The sequence below is a fragment of the Vanessa cardui genome, chromosome 23 (assembly GCF_905220365.1).
Source record: "Vanessa cardui chromosome 23, ilVanCard2.1, whole genome shotgun sequence".
Classification (NCBI taxonomy): domain Eukaryota; kingdom Metazoa; phylum Arthropoda; class Insecta; order Lepidoptera; family Nymphalidae; genus Vanessa; species Vanessa cardui.
Genome location: NC_061145.1, coordinates 6,463,460 through 6,482,120, shown reverse-complemented (window position 1 = coordinate 6,482,120; position 18,661 = coordinate 6,463,460). Strand labels below are relative to the sequence as shown.

At 31.8% G+C, this 18,661-nt stretch overlaps 1 protein-coding gene across 3 annotated transcripts in view; it reads left to right on the top strand.

Annotated features, from left to right (window-relative positions):
- Window positions 1-546: 546 nt before the first annotated feature.
- Window positions 547-18,661, top strand: part of LOC124539675 (ileal sodium/bile acid cotransporter-like) — a 32,623-nt gene continuing 14,508 nt past the window's right edge. The window contains exon 1 of one of the 3 annotated variants that reach the window (XM_047116995.1): window positions 547-767. The gene's annotated coding sequence lies outside the window, so the exon portion shown is untranslated. Of the gene's footprint in view, window positions 768-4,975; window positions 5,106-18,661 lie in introns of those variants that run through there. The other 2 variants (XM_047116996.1, XM_047116994.1) reach the window with 2 other exon arrangements.

Below are 18,661 nucleotides of genomic sequence, written 5' to 3'. Positions count from 1 at the left end.
GGCATATCAGTCATGTCTCTTGCTTTTATAGCTACATAATAGTAGAAAAATGTTTGTTTAATAATATTTTATATGCCGGCTAAAATACTTTAATTGAATACAATTAAAAAACGAGGTGTTCAAAGAAATATTTAATTTGCCCATGTCTTTTTGTGGTTTTTATTATTGATGAGAAAGCACAAATTATTTTGCGATACTCTGCGTAATATTTATAACTAGCTGTCCGGCGCAAAATCGTGCACGATTGAATTTAACAACAAAGTTATTTTGTAGCCTAAGTTACTCCTGATTACATTAGCTTTTTGCCAGCGAACCATGTACCATGTACCTATATATTTAAAAAACCGTTAATTTTATATTACAAACAGATAATCAATTTTTGATATGTATAAATGTTCAACTGCATGTTCATGCTGTCAATATGAATAAAAAATACAAAAGACTTGGCTGTACGGTGTAATACCTTTGCCTTTTCCCTCTAAGGAAAGAATAAAAAAAAGTTTATGCTGTCATCTGTCACTGTCTAGGCAGTACAGTGTACTGTCAACTTTGTAGACTAGAAATCGACTTCAACTTGCAACTGTGGGCAAACGTCTACGCCAAGTTGTAATATGGATAAAAATGTGTATTAAATATTTCGGGAAATGAATATTTGAAACACTTAATATTATATAGTGATACAATATTGATTGATTTTAACATTTAGAGGAGAATTATCTTTAATTCAATAATTTGAAGTAAGGAACTCCAAGAAATAGTGTAAGACTGTAAGTATATTTTCTTTTACAACATTTAGTTACTTAGTTGTACAGCTTAAAGATGTGCGTATTATCTTGCTCCGCAAATAATAGAAGTAACTTTGTTGTATGATCTTAAGGATGACATAACTAAGTCTCAAAAATTACATTGAAGTATCTCTTACATTTTTATATCTTTTACATAACCAACTTTTCATGCCTTCTTAAAAAATTAACGCAATGCATGTGACTTTTTATGTTAATTCCAAATTTAAATTATTTTAGAATCCTTATATCATCCTATTCTATTAAACTTAATATAGAAAATTAAATAAAATTAAGTAGATGAAACAGCATAACCGGGCAGAGCCTCATAAGTTATTCATACTTTGTGTGTATTATCCTTTATGAGACAAACTTGATTTTAATATTGATACTTGGAGCAGCATTAAGTGAGTTAGTCACAAGTTGTTTATTTTTTAGAAAATGTAAACTTGTTCTAACATTTTTTTATAATTACCTTATTTTCCCGGTAAAAAATACTTTTGATAAGAACCTTAAACTCCAGTGAAATCATTTTAACAATCCAGATTATTCAGAACCACAATTCATTGAAGGTAAGCAATTTACATTAATTCCATTTAAAATAAACCAACAAATACAAATTTTTTTATAGAAATGAATACAACATTTGCTAATTATTACTTTTAAAAATAGCACTCTAGAGCATTTCTTTCGTTTTAATTTCTTATTAAAAAATATTGTTTGCAGTTCTTGTTATTGGTTGTTAGTTGTTCAACATAAAACATACAACATCATAATATTATTAGTAGAACTACAAAGATGTTTTTGTTTGTTGGTAATCTATATAATCTTATCTTAGGTATAAAATAAATTTAATGCTTTAATATTATTGTAAGTTACTACATTCAACAAAAAATAAAACAAATTTGCTCTATATTTTCAGGATCTGTGGGCCAACAACACAACAAAACTCAATCTTTGTATATACAAGTATTGAAGAATATTTGTGAAGATTACCTTAAGGTTACAGACCATGAAGAAAAAATATCCAAGAAAATAACTAAATAAAAAATAACTTACTAATCTGCAACCAAATGCACATGTGACCTTTATTTTTTTAATGAAGTGAAAATGCGTTTCCGCAAGTCGCCCGGTCGCGGGACCGCGACGTGTATGTAGGACTCAACCGGAGCCATGAGGGCCCCTTGCCAGGGCCTAATGCCTTGTCCTACCCACTAAAACCATTCTCGGGTTTCCACCATGCCGCAGAGTGGTGAGACAACGAGATCGCCTAGGGCATACAACCGCGACCCCTACTAGCCCTACTACTGATGACGAAACATAGGAAGCGCGCCTAGTGCGTGCCTTCTTCCTCATCCTCCATGTGCGGATGTGACGAACTCCCATGAGTCCGCCACTGGAGGCTGCGGCGGATAAGATGGTTAGCTCCGACGTGACCGACGGTGTAAAACACTCGGGAGCCTCGAGTAGCGTGCCCTCCCACTCCCTTCTAGCCAACGAAGCCACTCACATGACGCTGACGCCAACCAAGGACGTATCAGGAGCAGTCCCACGGCATCTCTAAAGCTAGTCTTAGCCGTAGCCGACAATCAAGCTCATACCGGCCCCGTTGCCCAGAAGAGGCGACTGACATGCACCCCAAATGCACACATCACCTACTATTTTGAGGAATAGAATATTTTAAAGAGATACTATACAAAAAGAATATAAAGATAAATTTGAAAAAACTTCTGTATCAACCCCAATGGATTGAGTATATCAATATATATTTATATTTTCAATATCATAATAATGTTATAATAACAAATTCTATTTTGAATGCAGCTTTTAGCTTGCAGCTATCATGGGGAATATGAAGTATAAAAAGAAAATGTCTTATAAATTGCGAATTATGTTATGTATCAAGAAGACAAACCCTCACGTCAGTGTCCTGTAATAAACCTTTAACAGTAATAATTACTAGTTTACTGACTTCCCTAAAGACTAGCAACACACCCTGGTGTAGTAGATGTGTATAGTTGCGGGTAGTCACCTTCCGTAAGGTGAGCCTCATACTCTTATGCCATCTATTTCAGAAATCGACACTAACGTGATGGGTAAGACCTGTAACTGTAAAAAAGGAACTAGTAATAATGAAAGAGTAACAGAAGCTCGAATATTTAATCAGTTTCAAAAGCTTAAACGTATTTATGGTATACTACGACAGACATCGACAAATTAAAAAAAAAACGATTCATTGTGAATTTGGCGAATGTATCTGATTACCACTTCCGATGATTGATTTTGAAGTCACTTAACTCGGATGTAATCGGTTTTACGAAATTTGTTGATGTAAGTTGTGTCGTGATATATAAGTATTAAGTTCTTTGCTTTAGAAAAAAATATCTGGTTGGGAGAAGACTAGCCAAACAAGCAATCAACGAAGTATTAGCAGCATCTTTGATTTATTGTTTTGTTGAATAAAATAAAATTCTTATATAAACATATTCATGTCGAATTTTCATTTTTTATTCAGACATTGTTTCTGGTTAGAATCACACCAGACTTGATTATTTTGCTTATGCATTGAAAAATGACAACAATATAATTATTGCTTTCCTGATAAGGGACGCACCCAAAGTGACCAGAAATACATAGCACACAATTATTTATACCCCTGATTTTTATATTGATCCTATCCTTAAGAAAAAAACACGTTTCTTGACGACGGATTCTGAAATGTACCACTCAGGATTGGCAAATGGAACACCTGGATGGTAAGTAGTCACTGACGCCCATAAACGCTTATGCTGAAAGAAATATAAACCATTACTTACCAATGCATTACAAATCTTGGAAACTAAGATGTGTCCCTTGTACCTGTTACGCTCACTCACCCTTCACCGGAACTAAATACCGATATTGTTGTTAGACGGAATTATTTATAGTTTATATCATCAATATGTATTATATCATAATTATGTTCAATAAATATTCATTAATTTTGGCATTTTTTTTTTTCTATAAATTATAATCAATCGGTAAAACATCGATTACTATCATTAAGCCTTAGTAGATGCGACATTGTTCATTCCTATCTTTAATAGTAAAGGGTCTTTATTCAGCTACACTATGAGCTGTGAGTACAGACTATAGTGCACTGTCAATTGCATTGACTGTCAGTGGGCTTCTAGTTTGTTCCATCCAAATTCATTCAGTAGTCGGCCATGAATTTTTGAATGCACTACAATTTAGACTTATAGTATGAGGAAAACTTACTCTTTAGAAACATAAATAAATAGCGACTGGAAAACCCATTTTAATTTTATTTTATAATTATTTTAATCAATGGCGTAACATTAGTAACCTATGTCAAATATTTCAAGGACTGGTGATCAAATCTATCATAATATTAATCCAATAAGATTTGGAGTTCGTATTGTATTGAAATTTATATTCTTAATGTATGAGTTCCGGTTTGGAGTAAGCCACTGTGATTGATAATGTTCTTTTGACTAATTTGGGTCGCGACCGCCAATTCCCACACTTTCATAATCTGATAGAACGGAAATTAGGTATCAGAAATTCCAGAAACTTCATTTGCACGCACTTTTCATGCTTTCCGAGAGCAAAGGGAAGCCTTAAGGGACTTATGTTGTTAAATATACTTTTATATTACATATATCGTGCAGAGCTTGAGTTTAAATAATCATTGAGATGTAATTTAGAGGAAGGCCAAGACTACAACCGGTCCTCCTCAAGAGAAGGGCATTATTTTTATATATGTATTAAGAGCCTAGTTTTTATAAAGGGTAAATTTTTTTCTAATTATACAAAAAATTGAAAAAATTGTTCTAGATTTTTGTATAAAAATTAAAGAATATAAAAATATTTTTTTTTGCATAAGTGCTCTTTTTTATATACCCAATTGTCGTAAATGCGAAACGTATGTTTTATTATTTTACAATTTATTTAAATATTAAATAAAAAGTAGAAAGTTACGAAATAAATTTTATATATTTAACATAAACGTAATAATTATAATGTTGTATGTAATTATAACTTTATTAAAACGGTAGTAAATTAAATTAAAAAACGAATACAGTCGCGAGTCTCGTTTTCTTGGAGCGGGAATCCGCTACGATACTCAGTAGCCTTGATATATTAAGTGGGGGACAGAAATCGTTCTCATTGGCTGTGCGAACTTACGGCGAATATTATGCCAGTGACGAAAGCAAGCGGTTCTACGACGGCCGCCTCGCGTTTGACGATTAAATTCATGTTTGTCACTTTCTCTTAAATTGAATTAGAAGCCTGTTTTGTTATTGTTACGTCATTTGATAGGTAAGTCGAACATGTGATCCACTTTATTATTGCGTTATAATTTATTACGAATGTGAATATAAATTATAAAGTGTTTAAAATAAGGTATGTAAATAATGATTCGTTTATGTAGTTTCCGGATAAATTTCCATTGAAAAATATTCGAATTGCGTAATGTGGAAGGTCTAGAATATGACTAAACCAACAATTAAAAAGGTATTAAAAATATATAGATTTAATTAGTATAATAAACAATTAATCTTAAATACCTTAGTATGTATATTATAGCATATTAAAAGAATATATATAACGTTAAATTATATATAATGATCAGAGTAAACATCTATTTCCAGGAACGAAACCATGCATTGGATGATCTAGTTAGCATAACTGATATTGTACTCACTAAGATACGCAGGATTTTATAACAATCATATACATAGTGGTTAATACACGTGATTTCTTAAAAAAGATGCTGGTTCAAACCTGAGCAAACACCACTCAGTACTGCTACTGTGTTTAATTTATGTTTATAATTAATGTTATGTACGGTGCTGAGCTGTGGCGTAGCTAGATGACGAAGGGCCCCGGTGCATAGAAAATTAATCGGGCCCTCCCATCCCTCTTTAACTAATAATCACCCTTTAAAATAACAGATACCAAATAAGAAATTTTGTAGCTTCAGAACCATAAGAATTACTTTAGAGGGCCCCCTGAACTCCGGGGCCCTGGTGCACTGCACCACCTGGTCTTACAATAGCTAGCATTGGTGCCGAGGCATAGCACAGTGAAAAAAGAGATTTTTTGTGGTACACTAGGTTGGAACGTAATACGTTATAAATAACAGAAACAATAAAATAAATTTACAACATTTGGGAATAATTCAATGATAAATTATAAAATTATTTAAAAAATGTATAAAAATAATAATAAAGTAAATAATATTATATAAAACCCAGCACAAAATATAAGAGACATAGAAAAAGAGATCGCCTTGGGGTGAGAAAACCACTTCTTCCTTACGTGACGATTACTGCCAGTTCACTAAAGTATGCCGCGTACAAGCAATCGTTTCTCAAACCGTCCTGAAGAAAAGATGTCTTAGTCCATTTGTAAGAAATTTACAGCCTGGTATTTATGCATTTTAATACTTATTTAGTTTTACTTTATACCCTTATACATTCGATGCACCAAGCGTTTGCAAAGCAATTGCATAAAGATAAGTGAACCGTTAAAAAGTTTATAAATACGGCAGGGATATCCATTTTTTATTTATATTAATGAACAGATATATCAACATGTTTATAGTCTTAATTATCAATTTAAAAATATATTTTAAAATTATTTATAAATATACTCTTATCATTCAAAGTGTGCATATTTCTCAATGACGATTGATGGGTTGAACGGATGTGGATATGTAAAAAATATTACCCAGAAATGTGCCAATATTTCCCTGAAAAAATATAATTCAATGAATATTCAATATTCATGAATGAATGAATAGTTTTAATGAACCAATGTTGTTGGAAATGATATTGTACAGTCTACATAATTAAATACTAGCTATATGTAATTATTGTTATACGAAGTAAAAAAAAAAATTTTTCACGCAATAATATTTGACACGTCAAATTGTTTCAATATATGTATATATTTTGAAAGATATTACCTGTATTTTAATAGCCAAAGACATAAATACATTTTCTCCTCAGTTTTATAAATTGACGAGCTATAGCGTTATCATTAAAAAAAAAACGATCACGCAAGTTCATTGGTATTATAATACCCATATATATGGTTGATATTTAACTACTATGCGAACACTACTAATATAATAGCTCATTAATTAAGACACTACGATAATGCAATATTTTAAAAACAATATTGACCATCACACTGATGGAAACCTCATAACGTTGTATAACATTTTATAACTGTTATGTTGGATTTAGGCCTACTTTCCAACGAGCTTGTCGCATTTGGACATTTTCTCATAGGTTGGGCAAAGAAAAGAAAAAGCACGTACTTTGTCACAGTAAATATCGTCCGTGAAAATGTGCCAGTAGATCCTTTTCAAAGTTGACTTGATAACGTAGAACGTACATTGCGAGTCTATATAAAAAAATAATCGTTGCAGCTAAAACAGGTTTCCATGGTACTCGTATAGGAATATATAGATCTTATGTGTAAGCTAATAAGAGTTATATTAGAGTGAAACATGGAAGCTTTATAAAGACCTTCGCACGTACATTCACACTCGATTGCATATTCCGTTTTTATTCTCGTCAATGCGTCTGAGTGTGTATTCCAAACGCAAATGTTTTATTCAGGCTTATCCAAGGTACCTTATGGAATCATTTTGCTTTGGCTGTATTCAATATTTATGAGTGCACTATGTATTCAGTCAAGAAAAAACGAATACTATAACTTTATATAGATAAAGCAATATATAATAGATAAGAATTTTTTGTCTATTTGTTCTAAATAAAGTATGATTCTAGACTTCGATAGCCTTTGGACTGTTAAAGAGGAGAAAGACTGTTTGTTTTAATCGATTACATCATTAAAAATTCACGAATAAGTATTTTCAAAGTAGAGTCTATCATTGTTTATTGTAAATCGCTTTTTATTCCGTAACAGCGCCATCTATTGGCTTTAATATTTGTTATTGATTTAATTTCTCCTTGTCATAAATATTTTAAGTCCATAAATATAGACAATGGAACAATTGATGTTCGCCTATTCGATCCCAACATGAGTCACATCATCTCGGTAGCACAAATATATCCTGTGATTATGAGTGCAAACGATCGTCCAGTAGTTGTAACTAACAGGCCTACCTACCAGGCAGGCAGGCCTATTATTTATATTTACTACAAACTAGTGATCGGACCCGGCTTCGCACGGGTAAAATACTGATAAAAAATGCACTACAAAACATGTTACGACATGACATTTGAAAAATCTAGATTTTTTTTATTGGTGGTAGGGCTTTGTGCAAGCCCGTCTGGGTAGGTACCACCCACTCATCAGTTATTCTTCCGCTAAATAACAGTACTCAGTATTATTGTTGTGTTCCGGTTTGAAGGGTGAGTGAGCAAGTGTAACTACAGGCACAGGGGACATAGCATCTTAGTTCCCAAGGTTGGTGGCACATTGACAATGTAAGGATTAGTTAATACTTTATGCAGCTTCATTGTCTATGGGTGATGATGACCACATTCCATCGGGTGGCCCATTTGCTCGTCCGCCAACCTACACCACAAAAAAAAATTATAAGTGTTTCGTTAATATATTGTACATACAAAACTCTTACTCTCGAATCAATCTATCTATTAAAAAAAACCGCATCGAAATCCATGGCATAATTTAAAGATCTAAGAATAAATAGGGACAGACAGCAGTAAGTTTGTTTTATACTATGTAAGGATATAAAAAATGCGTCAACAGTTTTAAAACAAATATCGCCCTCTGTTATTCAATTAGATAAACTTAAAAAACAAGATCAGTATTTATCTTATTATTTAATAACATGCAATTATTATTATAATTAATAAACCATTATTTCTTACCGCTTCTTTTCAACAAAGATAAAATTAAATGATAAATTAATAAGTCAAGCTTATTTATGTTGTCATATTCACGGATATCATATTTAATTTAACTATTATTCGTATCAAAATGGCGTAACTACCGTAAATCGGATTTCGAGTTTCGACATTTTATGATTGAATTTAATTAGCCGTTTCCATTGACGATTCAAAAAGTATCACCTAGAGGTTGCAATATATCCCTATTTACAACTATTTCGTTTTTTGTTCCGAAATAAGCCACTTTTAGAAGTTATATTTTTTTTAATCGTTTAAAATTTTGTTTTTATGTTATGTTTTCATGTCTTTCTGATAATATTGCTGGATAAAGGTCATTGTTGAAAAGTAAACATCAGAATAAGTGTAAGATAAATTAAAGCTTGATGTAAATCAATCTGAAAAAGAACCGAAGACCTCTAACACTGCATTTTATAGAATATAAGATGTTTAATAATAATATATTATCATCACTATCACTACATAGTGTAAAAGTCGCTTCCTCTGTCCCTATATGTATGCTTAAATCTTTAAAACAACGCAACGGATTTTGATGCGGTTTTCTTAATAGATATAGTGATTCGAGACGTAGGTTTTTGTATGTTCATTGTATGTTCTGTTTCTTATATTGTCCATGTATCATAATACATGGACAATATAAGAAACAGTGATCATTTTAGAAGTTTCTAATGTGATGTCGTAAAGTAACAAATTCTGTAGTACATTTAATATCAGCTTTGCACCCAAGCAAAGCTAGGGCTGGTGGCTATTATATATAACGATATGAATACAGCTACTGAATTAAATTCGTTATCAAATAGCAGGACAGTAATTAATTGCTATCAACAATGCTGATAGGTTGGAGTTCAGTGGCGGGTATTTTATGGTTTGCGGACAATCCCGATTAATTAATCTCTTGCAATAAACTCTTAGACTATTTGGTTTTTTTAGTTATGTCATGATCATACTGGAAAATGTTTCACTCGCTAGAGAATCTCCGTCTTAAGCCATTGTCGCAGAAAGTAAGAGATTTTCTGTATTTGCTAAATGTCAGATTCCATGGTTTGTGGAATATTGAAATAACATATATCTACTTCTTTACCCCTTGTATCACGAGGTCATTAACCATTTAAATTAAATTGCAACGATTGATTGATTGATATTTGGTAGTATAACAACATGATTTTACCTAGCCTATAAATTATCTGAAAAAATACAAAGCAAACTTATAGCTCGCGTCATGTAAAAAGAACGCTAGCAGTCAACCTGCGCACTAGACGATTTATCCGTCTATTTGGTGGTATGAGGTGCGGCGGGTCAAGCGCCGCATGCTTGCCGGTGCGCTATTGGTTCGTCAGTCGCCCTTTGCTATCCACGCAGTGTCCACGTTACGTTTGTTCTCAAAATACCATCACGCAAAAAAGTTATTATTACGAAATAGTTTTATATAGGAAAGAAAGAAATAATATTTATGACGTAAATTGTTTTATGAAGAGAGAGGATGATATTAATGCAGTTGATAATAATTTATAACAATCTATAAAATGGTGGTCCGTTTTATAGATTGGCACAAAATGGTTCGAATCTAAATATTAAAAGGTTTAAAAGATTCGGAATTTCTTACTGTCTTTCTAACTAGCGGCAAAAATAAAAGAACTGAATAAAGCCTGCCTATGGTGTACCTATCAATATTTAATTTGCAAACCCGCGAGCGAGGCTACTTCAAAAATAAACAATATGCCTAGTACTTTCTTGCTCGATAGTACCCATGCGCAAACACACCCCCTCCGCTTTCTTCCAGCGTTCTTTTTACACGACGCGGTCTATAACCGAGGTGACATTTTGGTAGAGGATTATGGCCTTAAAACCGAGCAACCGCTAAAAAGTTTCTATATGTCTTTAATTTCATTGATCCAAATGAGTAGCTACCTCAAAATATTGTTAGAATCTTCATTTATTCACTCATAACTCACAAACATTCTAAAAGTATCATGTAGATAGAATGATTGATGATATGAATAAAAATGGATAAATCGGTTTCATGCTATGCAAAGTGATTTATATGTATATATGTAACGCTATAGAATGGTTCAAGGTAATTTAGTTGCAGTCTTGTAAACCTCAATGAAATAATATAGCCACTAGTAAAGCCGCGAACCGTTAATCCTTGACACCCTATATTAAACTTATAATCTTATAAATGGATTAACATTTTTTTTCTATGCAAGCAACTATATTTTATTGTGCTGATCTTATATGTATATTAATAGCGTAAGCCGATATCTGTGTCGAGATGAGTCGAGATGGCCCAGTGGTTAGAACGCGTGCATCTTAACCGATGATTGCGGGTTCAAACCCAGGCAAGCACCGCTGTTTCATGTGCTTAATTTGTCTTTATAATTCATCTCGTGCTCAGCGGTGAAGGAAAACATCTTGAGGAAACCTGCATGTGACTAATTTCATAGAAATTCTGCCACATGTGCATTCCACCAACCCGCATTGGAACAGCGTGGTGGAATATGTTCCAAACCTCAAAGGGAGAGGAGGCCTTTAGCCCAGCAGTGGGAATTTACAGGCTGTTGTTGTTGTTTTGTTTTGTGATATTTGTCCAAGTGATTATATGACCATAGTTGTACGTAAAAAAAAAAATGTTATGGTCTTATTTTAAAGAGTTCCTACAGAAAATTAAAGAGAATTCTCGTTTGCGTTTTACTAAATTGCAACTTATCAAAGAATTGATTTTACTTAGCGGAAAAGAGTTACTGGCAAAAATATTTAAATTACTTGTTTTCGAAAACCTCTAATTGTAACCGAACTGATGTATGCTATTTGATATTTATATTTGCTATTTCCAATTTCACAATTTTTATTCGAATAAACGCGAATATTCGCGGGAATTTGACAATTGATTACTAGTTAAAGTCAATCATTACAGTGCCATCTTAGACGTAATTAATAAAAAGTCGTTACGCACTGCTGGTAATTTACATTTGCTTCTTATTTTGTAATCGCTTTTCTTACTTCACAATAGTTATCCGCTCCCTCCAACTCTTGTTTTTTTATAATCTACGTTTAAATTATTACTTGAGGTGTGATTAATGATTGCGCGAATTTAGATATTTTACAGGATTCATAATAACAAACTATTGGATCCCAAACGCAGTACGCTATAATTAATACCGTTTGCATAAATATTGTACGTGTATGTTTTGACTATAAAATATTAATGATCATTAATTTAGTACCTATTTATATGTGGATAGGCAATAAACAAATTATCCATTTTAATTTTTATTGGTTTCAATGTCTTCGCATTAGAAGTTGCCTGTAAGATTTTTATTTGAAAGTTGTAAGTTATATGCAGTTAATTTTTGTAGTCTATTAACATTAGTCAACTTAAATAGAATGAGAGTTATATAATATTATATTCTAGGTTTTTTGCTATATCTGTTAAGACAAGTCATCTATCAAAAAACTGTTGCGTAATTTTTGTGTGAAAGGGTAATAAACATCCACCCATCGTTGCAAACTTTCACAATTATTTTATTAGGAGGATCATATTTTATTACATATACAATCAATTATTATAATATAATAAAAATGAGTATAAAACCAAAAGGCGCTTTTAAGAGACGACCTATTCAAACAACAGTCTCAGAAACAACATTTACCATGAATTGCATGTGATATAATGCGACAGAAAATGGTTAATTATATTGTATGAGTGAGACAATGAAAATAATGTAGACTTTTTATCGTATTCGCATTATAATTGTAATATTTAAAATATCATTTCAAAAAAACAGCTCAAAAGTTTTTATTTTAAATAACTCAAAAATATACTGTACTATATAAATTTGATAATGAAATGTATGGATCTGGTATTTAAATTAGTTTTGACATTATATGTAAATAAATTTAACTAAATTATTTTTACTAGTTTATTATATTATATACGTTCGACGAAATATGCAAATCATTTCATTGCATATTAATAAACTAAGCAAATGAAATAAATATTAAAATTTAGCGAGCCATCTCATTTTAGGTGGTCATCACTGTGTATTGGCCTCATCAAAAATATCCTAAATATTCCTGCTTGCAGTAGAATATTTGATGTGTGGGTACCATTTTAGACGGGCGCGCAAACAGCCCTATCGTCAAATAAACTGTTCATTGTAAAAAAAATATTATCCCAATTGCGAAAAATGTAACCTTACCCCATAGGAATTTCGTTTATACTATCACTACATATAATAAAAAAATATAGTCCCCCAGCCGCTTCTGTATATACGCGATAATCTCCAAAACTACTGAGAATTTTCATACGATTTTCAATAATAGACAGAGTAATTCATAAGGAAGGTTTGATTATATAATTTATAAAGTTTATGTGTAAATAATTCGACATAGAACGACAATTGTTAAACGTGTCTGAAAAGAGCAACATAAAAAATCAATAAAAGGTAAAAAAATAAAACTCTACTAGTACTTTAAGATTATAACAGTAACTTGAAACCTTTATCAAGCAGTACATGCAATGTGCGTTGACTGTTCGCTATAACAATATATATATATATATATATATATATAATTTGTAATAAATACATATTTTATGTTATCGATACAGCATACATTTGGAACAGGTTTAAACGGAGTCGTGACGAAAGTTGATCTTCCAGTTTAACCGTTCTTACTAAATTGTGACGACACTAAATTACACTATCTTACGCAATACAAAATATTTATTTTTGTACAGATACATATACAGATAATATCCGATATAAAGCTATCGTTATTTAAAACATACCATAGAAATGTGAGCCAAGATGGTCCAGTGGTTAGAACGCATGCATCTTCTATGATTACGGGTTCAAATCCAGGCAAGCACCACTCAGTTTTCATTAGCTTAATTTGTGTCTTAATTCGAACTTTGTACTGGTAAATGTCTTAAATTAAATTATGTATTTAGATTTAATTTATTTACGTTATATGTGCGTTTTAATTTTTTTTATATTTTTAAAAGGATCGTTACTATACATATATTTAAATTTCCGCATAAATATTAGATTTTTATCGTTCTACTCAAGAATCCGTGAACTTTACACAAATAAGACAATTAAAATATACAATACGAAATATATTATCTTTTTGAATCATACGTGTCATGTTTGTGACCTAGATACTAATCTATATTTTTGTGTAGGTTTTCGAGTAAATCTGTCAAAATATGTTGACGTTTTTTACTTTCTATTTCACAACTTCGTTCTTATTTCGAAATGTGATTCACTGCAAGGTTACTACGGATTACGTGACAGCATAATATCAGATGAAACAGTTACCATTTCGAGAAAAAACAAAGAAAAAAAATAACCTAAAATTTAAAATATCCTAGCTCGACTTCGCTGTGAATCATCTGATTTTGACAATCCCCTTTGTAATGTTCATCTTTAAGTGAAATGTTCGCTGTGCACACACACCGTCTTCACCGCGCGCCAATTCTTTATATCCTCCTTTCCCGCGCTTTTGCGATGTGTCACTCGAAATGACAGATGCATAATTATACAGATTATATATACATATATTTATACAAAATGTAAATCTGATGTACACTACATCCTTATTTTTGTTCAATTAAATATTAAATTCACGAGTTTATGTGTATCAAATCGTTCAACTTTTATCAAACTAATTACGACAAAAACATCACCTGACAGCAATGATATTCTAATAAACAGATATTTTATATCCATACTAAACAATAGAGAAAAGTGTGCCGCGCCGGGGACCGTTTATTTTAGTTTATTTTTACATTTCGTTAAAAGTAAAAAGGATAGCTTGATAAAAACAATAAGTAAAAGGGATAACTAGATGTTTTAATTACTAAAAACGTATTACCACGTAATTATGATGTATTATAACGTATTACTACGTAAAACGACTAAAGGCAAACGTCCCAATTAGGACGTTTTCTAGTCTTCACTTTTTGCGCGTTAATAACATATCTGTTTACTACAACATCATTGCCTGACAGAATGAAAACAGTTAGGAACAAGCGCCACAAAAAATATAAAATAATCTTGTATCCTGTAGACTCATAATGAAACCGGTTATATAATTTGCGCTTTTTTGCAATCCAATTTATAAAGCACAAATGATCTCGACTGATCTTGACGCCTAATTTTAACATTATTAAATCATATTACATACTCTTTGGACGGATTCAAGGAGAAAATTCATTTCACGAGAGATAGCTATTTAATCCTAAGCTTTCTTTAATTCTGTTTGTGGTATACAATAAAGTGTATTTCATTCATTCATATTAATTATGTACTTACTATATTGGTATATTATTTACCATTTCGTGTTAAGCTTCAGTTAGGAAGACGACATTTGAAGTGGATAATGATATCGGAAATTGCACTGCACGATATCAAATGCCTACGTGCAAATTGCGAACAAGTCTTCATTTAGCACTTAAAGCAATGACTAATTCCACAGTGGCTATTGGTGTTTTACTCAAGTAATTATTGAGAATTAATATGAAAATTAAGATACTCTTTGACACACAAGGATTAAAAATTGCCGACCGCTGGCATAAACGATTGTCATAAATTCTTATATTGTATTGTTTATTTAACTTGCTTACATGCATTTGTTGATCACTGGCTATAGTAACTTGTTTGTGTCTTAGGTGTATTCATTGAATTATTTGATTAAAATGTGATAGATGTTCCAGGCTCCGAGAGAGAGTCATGACCTAATGCGACATGCATTATTTTATTATTCAGCAATACATACTCTGAAATTTATACATACATGTCTGAAATTTCAGAATAAACGATATAATTCTTTTGATTGTCTTAAGTTCATTTCTGTATTTGGTGTTATGTTGTGAATTTGAATTCACGTCATTTGAAATCCTTAGAAGTATAAACAAATATGGCTTTTGGAATTTGCAACTTAGAAACCTCACATTCCTTTAAAAATGACCGAGACTCAAACAATCTTTTAAAGGTTGGTTGTTCAATGCGATTGGTTTAAATTATTTTCATATTGCTTTCATATAATAAGTAACTTCTTAGCAAACTTATTTTATAGGTACTTCCACTCGCTACTTACGTTGTGAGTTGTACGTCAATCCATTATTGTTATAGTTTTATTATTATGTGTACACACAGACATATACAGTTAGAACTCTGAAAATCTGAAAAAAAACATTAAATTATCATACAAATGTCAAGACATCCGGTACCATCGAAGTGATACCGGTTATACCTATATAAATAGGTTTGATAATCTTAGACAATAACCGGGCCTCAAGAATTCGCATTCATTCAATGACTAGAGGCAATAATCATCGTACAGCGAGCCTGACAATGACTGACGATGTCCTGTTTACAAACAAGTGTCTATTGTTCTCGAATTCACGATAACAAACAATACGAATTGCTTTCAAATTATAACGATTAAAGGGCGATTATGGCCAATTAAATTAGTAGTTAAAATAAAGTCAATAAGGCTCCAATATTCCAACAATATTTAGTTTTAACTGTCAAAGATCCATATCACTCCTTATAGACTGGCATACAATAATAAAAAGTTGCAAACAAAAAAACAATGATTGCATTTAAAACTAGAACCCCGGAAGCTCGATTGTGTTGCTACCTGTAAAAATAAACATGAACTATTTAAATCGAACAAAATATGTAAAGACACCAGAAATACGGCAAAGTTACGATCGTTCAAAATGCAAACTATATATTCATGGTTTTATTTGCTAGCTTAAGTTTAATTTGCATTACTTTTACTTAACATACATGTCCATAATACAATCAGCTCGTCTTGCCGATGATAGTCGAATCATGGACTATAGCTGAAGATCATATTATAGAGTTTATTTTAAGATAGGCCAATAAGCAATTGTTGGGTTTGGAATTATTGATTTCTGATAGTAAAGTGTATTATTAATAATAATTCAAATAAGCGTATCGACGTCACAAGCATGATTTTCATGTTTTTATTTCTCTATTGGTATAACATTTTAACATATAGCATGTTGATGCATGTAACTAATTGGTACATATAAAACAGTAATCGGCGTAAACTCGATTTTTAGTCATTGACACAAAAACTAAAGAACGCATTCTTGTACATCCGCCGTAAATCATACTTAAAAGCTAGTATTTTAATTGACTGGTAATTATTTAGTACTACCCAGATGGTCCTACACAAGACCCAACAAGTGAATTTTATTAAGAAATAATACACTGTATATATGTATGTGATCAAACTTAGCATGTTAAACGAAGATGAGTTATCGTTTTGACAAATTTTCTAACAAGATAACAAGTACCGTTAAAAGACATATTTTAGATAAATGACCCATTTTACTGAGATAACATTATATTTCAAAAGATATTATCTGATACGTGTTTTCCTATACGTCATAGATAACTTAGGTAGTATCCTCGTAAGCGCCCTTTGTTTACTTAGTGGTGGCAATAGAAGGCACTGTGAAAAGTAAAATTAAATACTTGGTGGTAAGGCTTTGTGCAAGCCCGTCTGGGTACCACCCAGTCATCAGTTGGTTAATATTACTCACAGCGGCAATCTCTATGGGCGGTGATGACCACATACCATCAGGTGGTCCATTTGCTCGTCCGCAAACCTATTACATAAAAACAAGAAAAAAAGCCGGCTTCGAAGGTACTACCCACGCGTCACATGTTCTATCGCCACACAGCAACACTCAATATTACTGTTTTTCAGTTCGTAAGTTAAACGAACCACTGCTACTACAGGCACAGGGGACACACCTAAGTTCCCAAGAAATAAGGATTTTTTAAAACTTAAAATATCTTGCACAGAAAAATAACAATTGTTATATCTGTATTGAGCAGTCCTTAGTCTATCAATGGTAATAGTAAATAACCTTCACAATCATATCAAGTCATGATGACAAGGCGAAATGGCATTCGAACTTAACACTAACTTGTTCGTGACGTCGATTGTCATGGATTGGCTTTGCATGTAGTTCTTCCCATTGTTAGGCAGCAGTTTTTCTTGAAAAACTATACATACTATTTTAGTTCTTAAGTTCGGTACACAGCGACGATTTAATGCATGTTTCAAATTCCTCAAAGTCACAGTCTATGAGCTTTAGTACCTTACCATTAGGTGGTATATTTGCCAGTCTTCCTATATATGAAAATAATATTATGATCCTAATAAAAAGAGCGAAATTTTTCTAATTATTATTACAAGAATTAAATGAAGTAGTCAGACAAGTTACCAGAAGATCTTTTTACAAGATGCATCATTATATTCCAGTGGGGACGAGCTATATAACCACAATACTGTGTCATTTAATAATGCAGTTGAATAACTTTATAGTACATAATCAAAGCAAACTTAACAGTCTTAAAATCGTATACACAACGTGTATAAAATTATTAAGATCTTTAATTAAAGAAGTGCGTCTTTGCATAGTATTACAATATTTGTTCATTCTGTAACGATAACATCTATGCTTCTGTATGTTATATTATCTTATTAAAAAGTCAACTGTACTCACGGTTGAATTCTTTATCATATTTAAATAATAATTTCCAATTGAAATGTTCTATGTAATTAAATATATATATTAAAGTTTGTATATGAACATCGCACAATAGTCACTGATAGTTTATAATCGTTGTGAAACAGATTGTAAATTATAAGGACGTGGTGATCGGAGCTCTTAATCTGTACTTATAATATAAATGCGGAAGTAATTTTGTCTTTCTGTCTGTTTGTTGCTTCTAAAACTTCTAAAACATGCACTTTTGAAACACTGATCCGACTGAAAAATTAAAAATCAAATGAAATTTCGTATAAAGAAAGTGTGTGGACTTAAAAGGCTAATTTTTGCTGCCTGATACGTGACGAAGCCGGGAGCGACGTCTTATTTAATAAAACGTATAAAGAATCAATAATTTCGGTTAG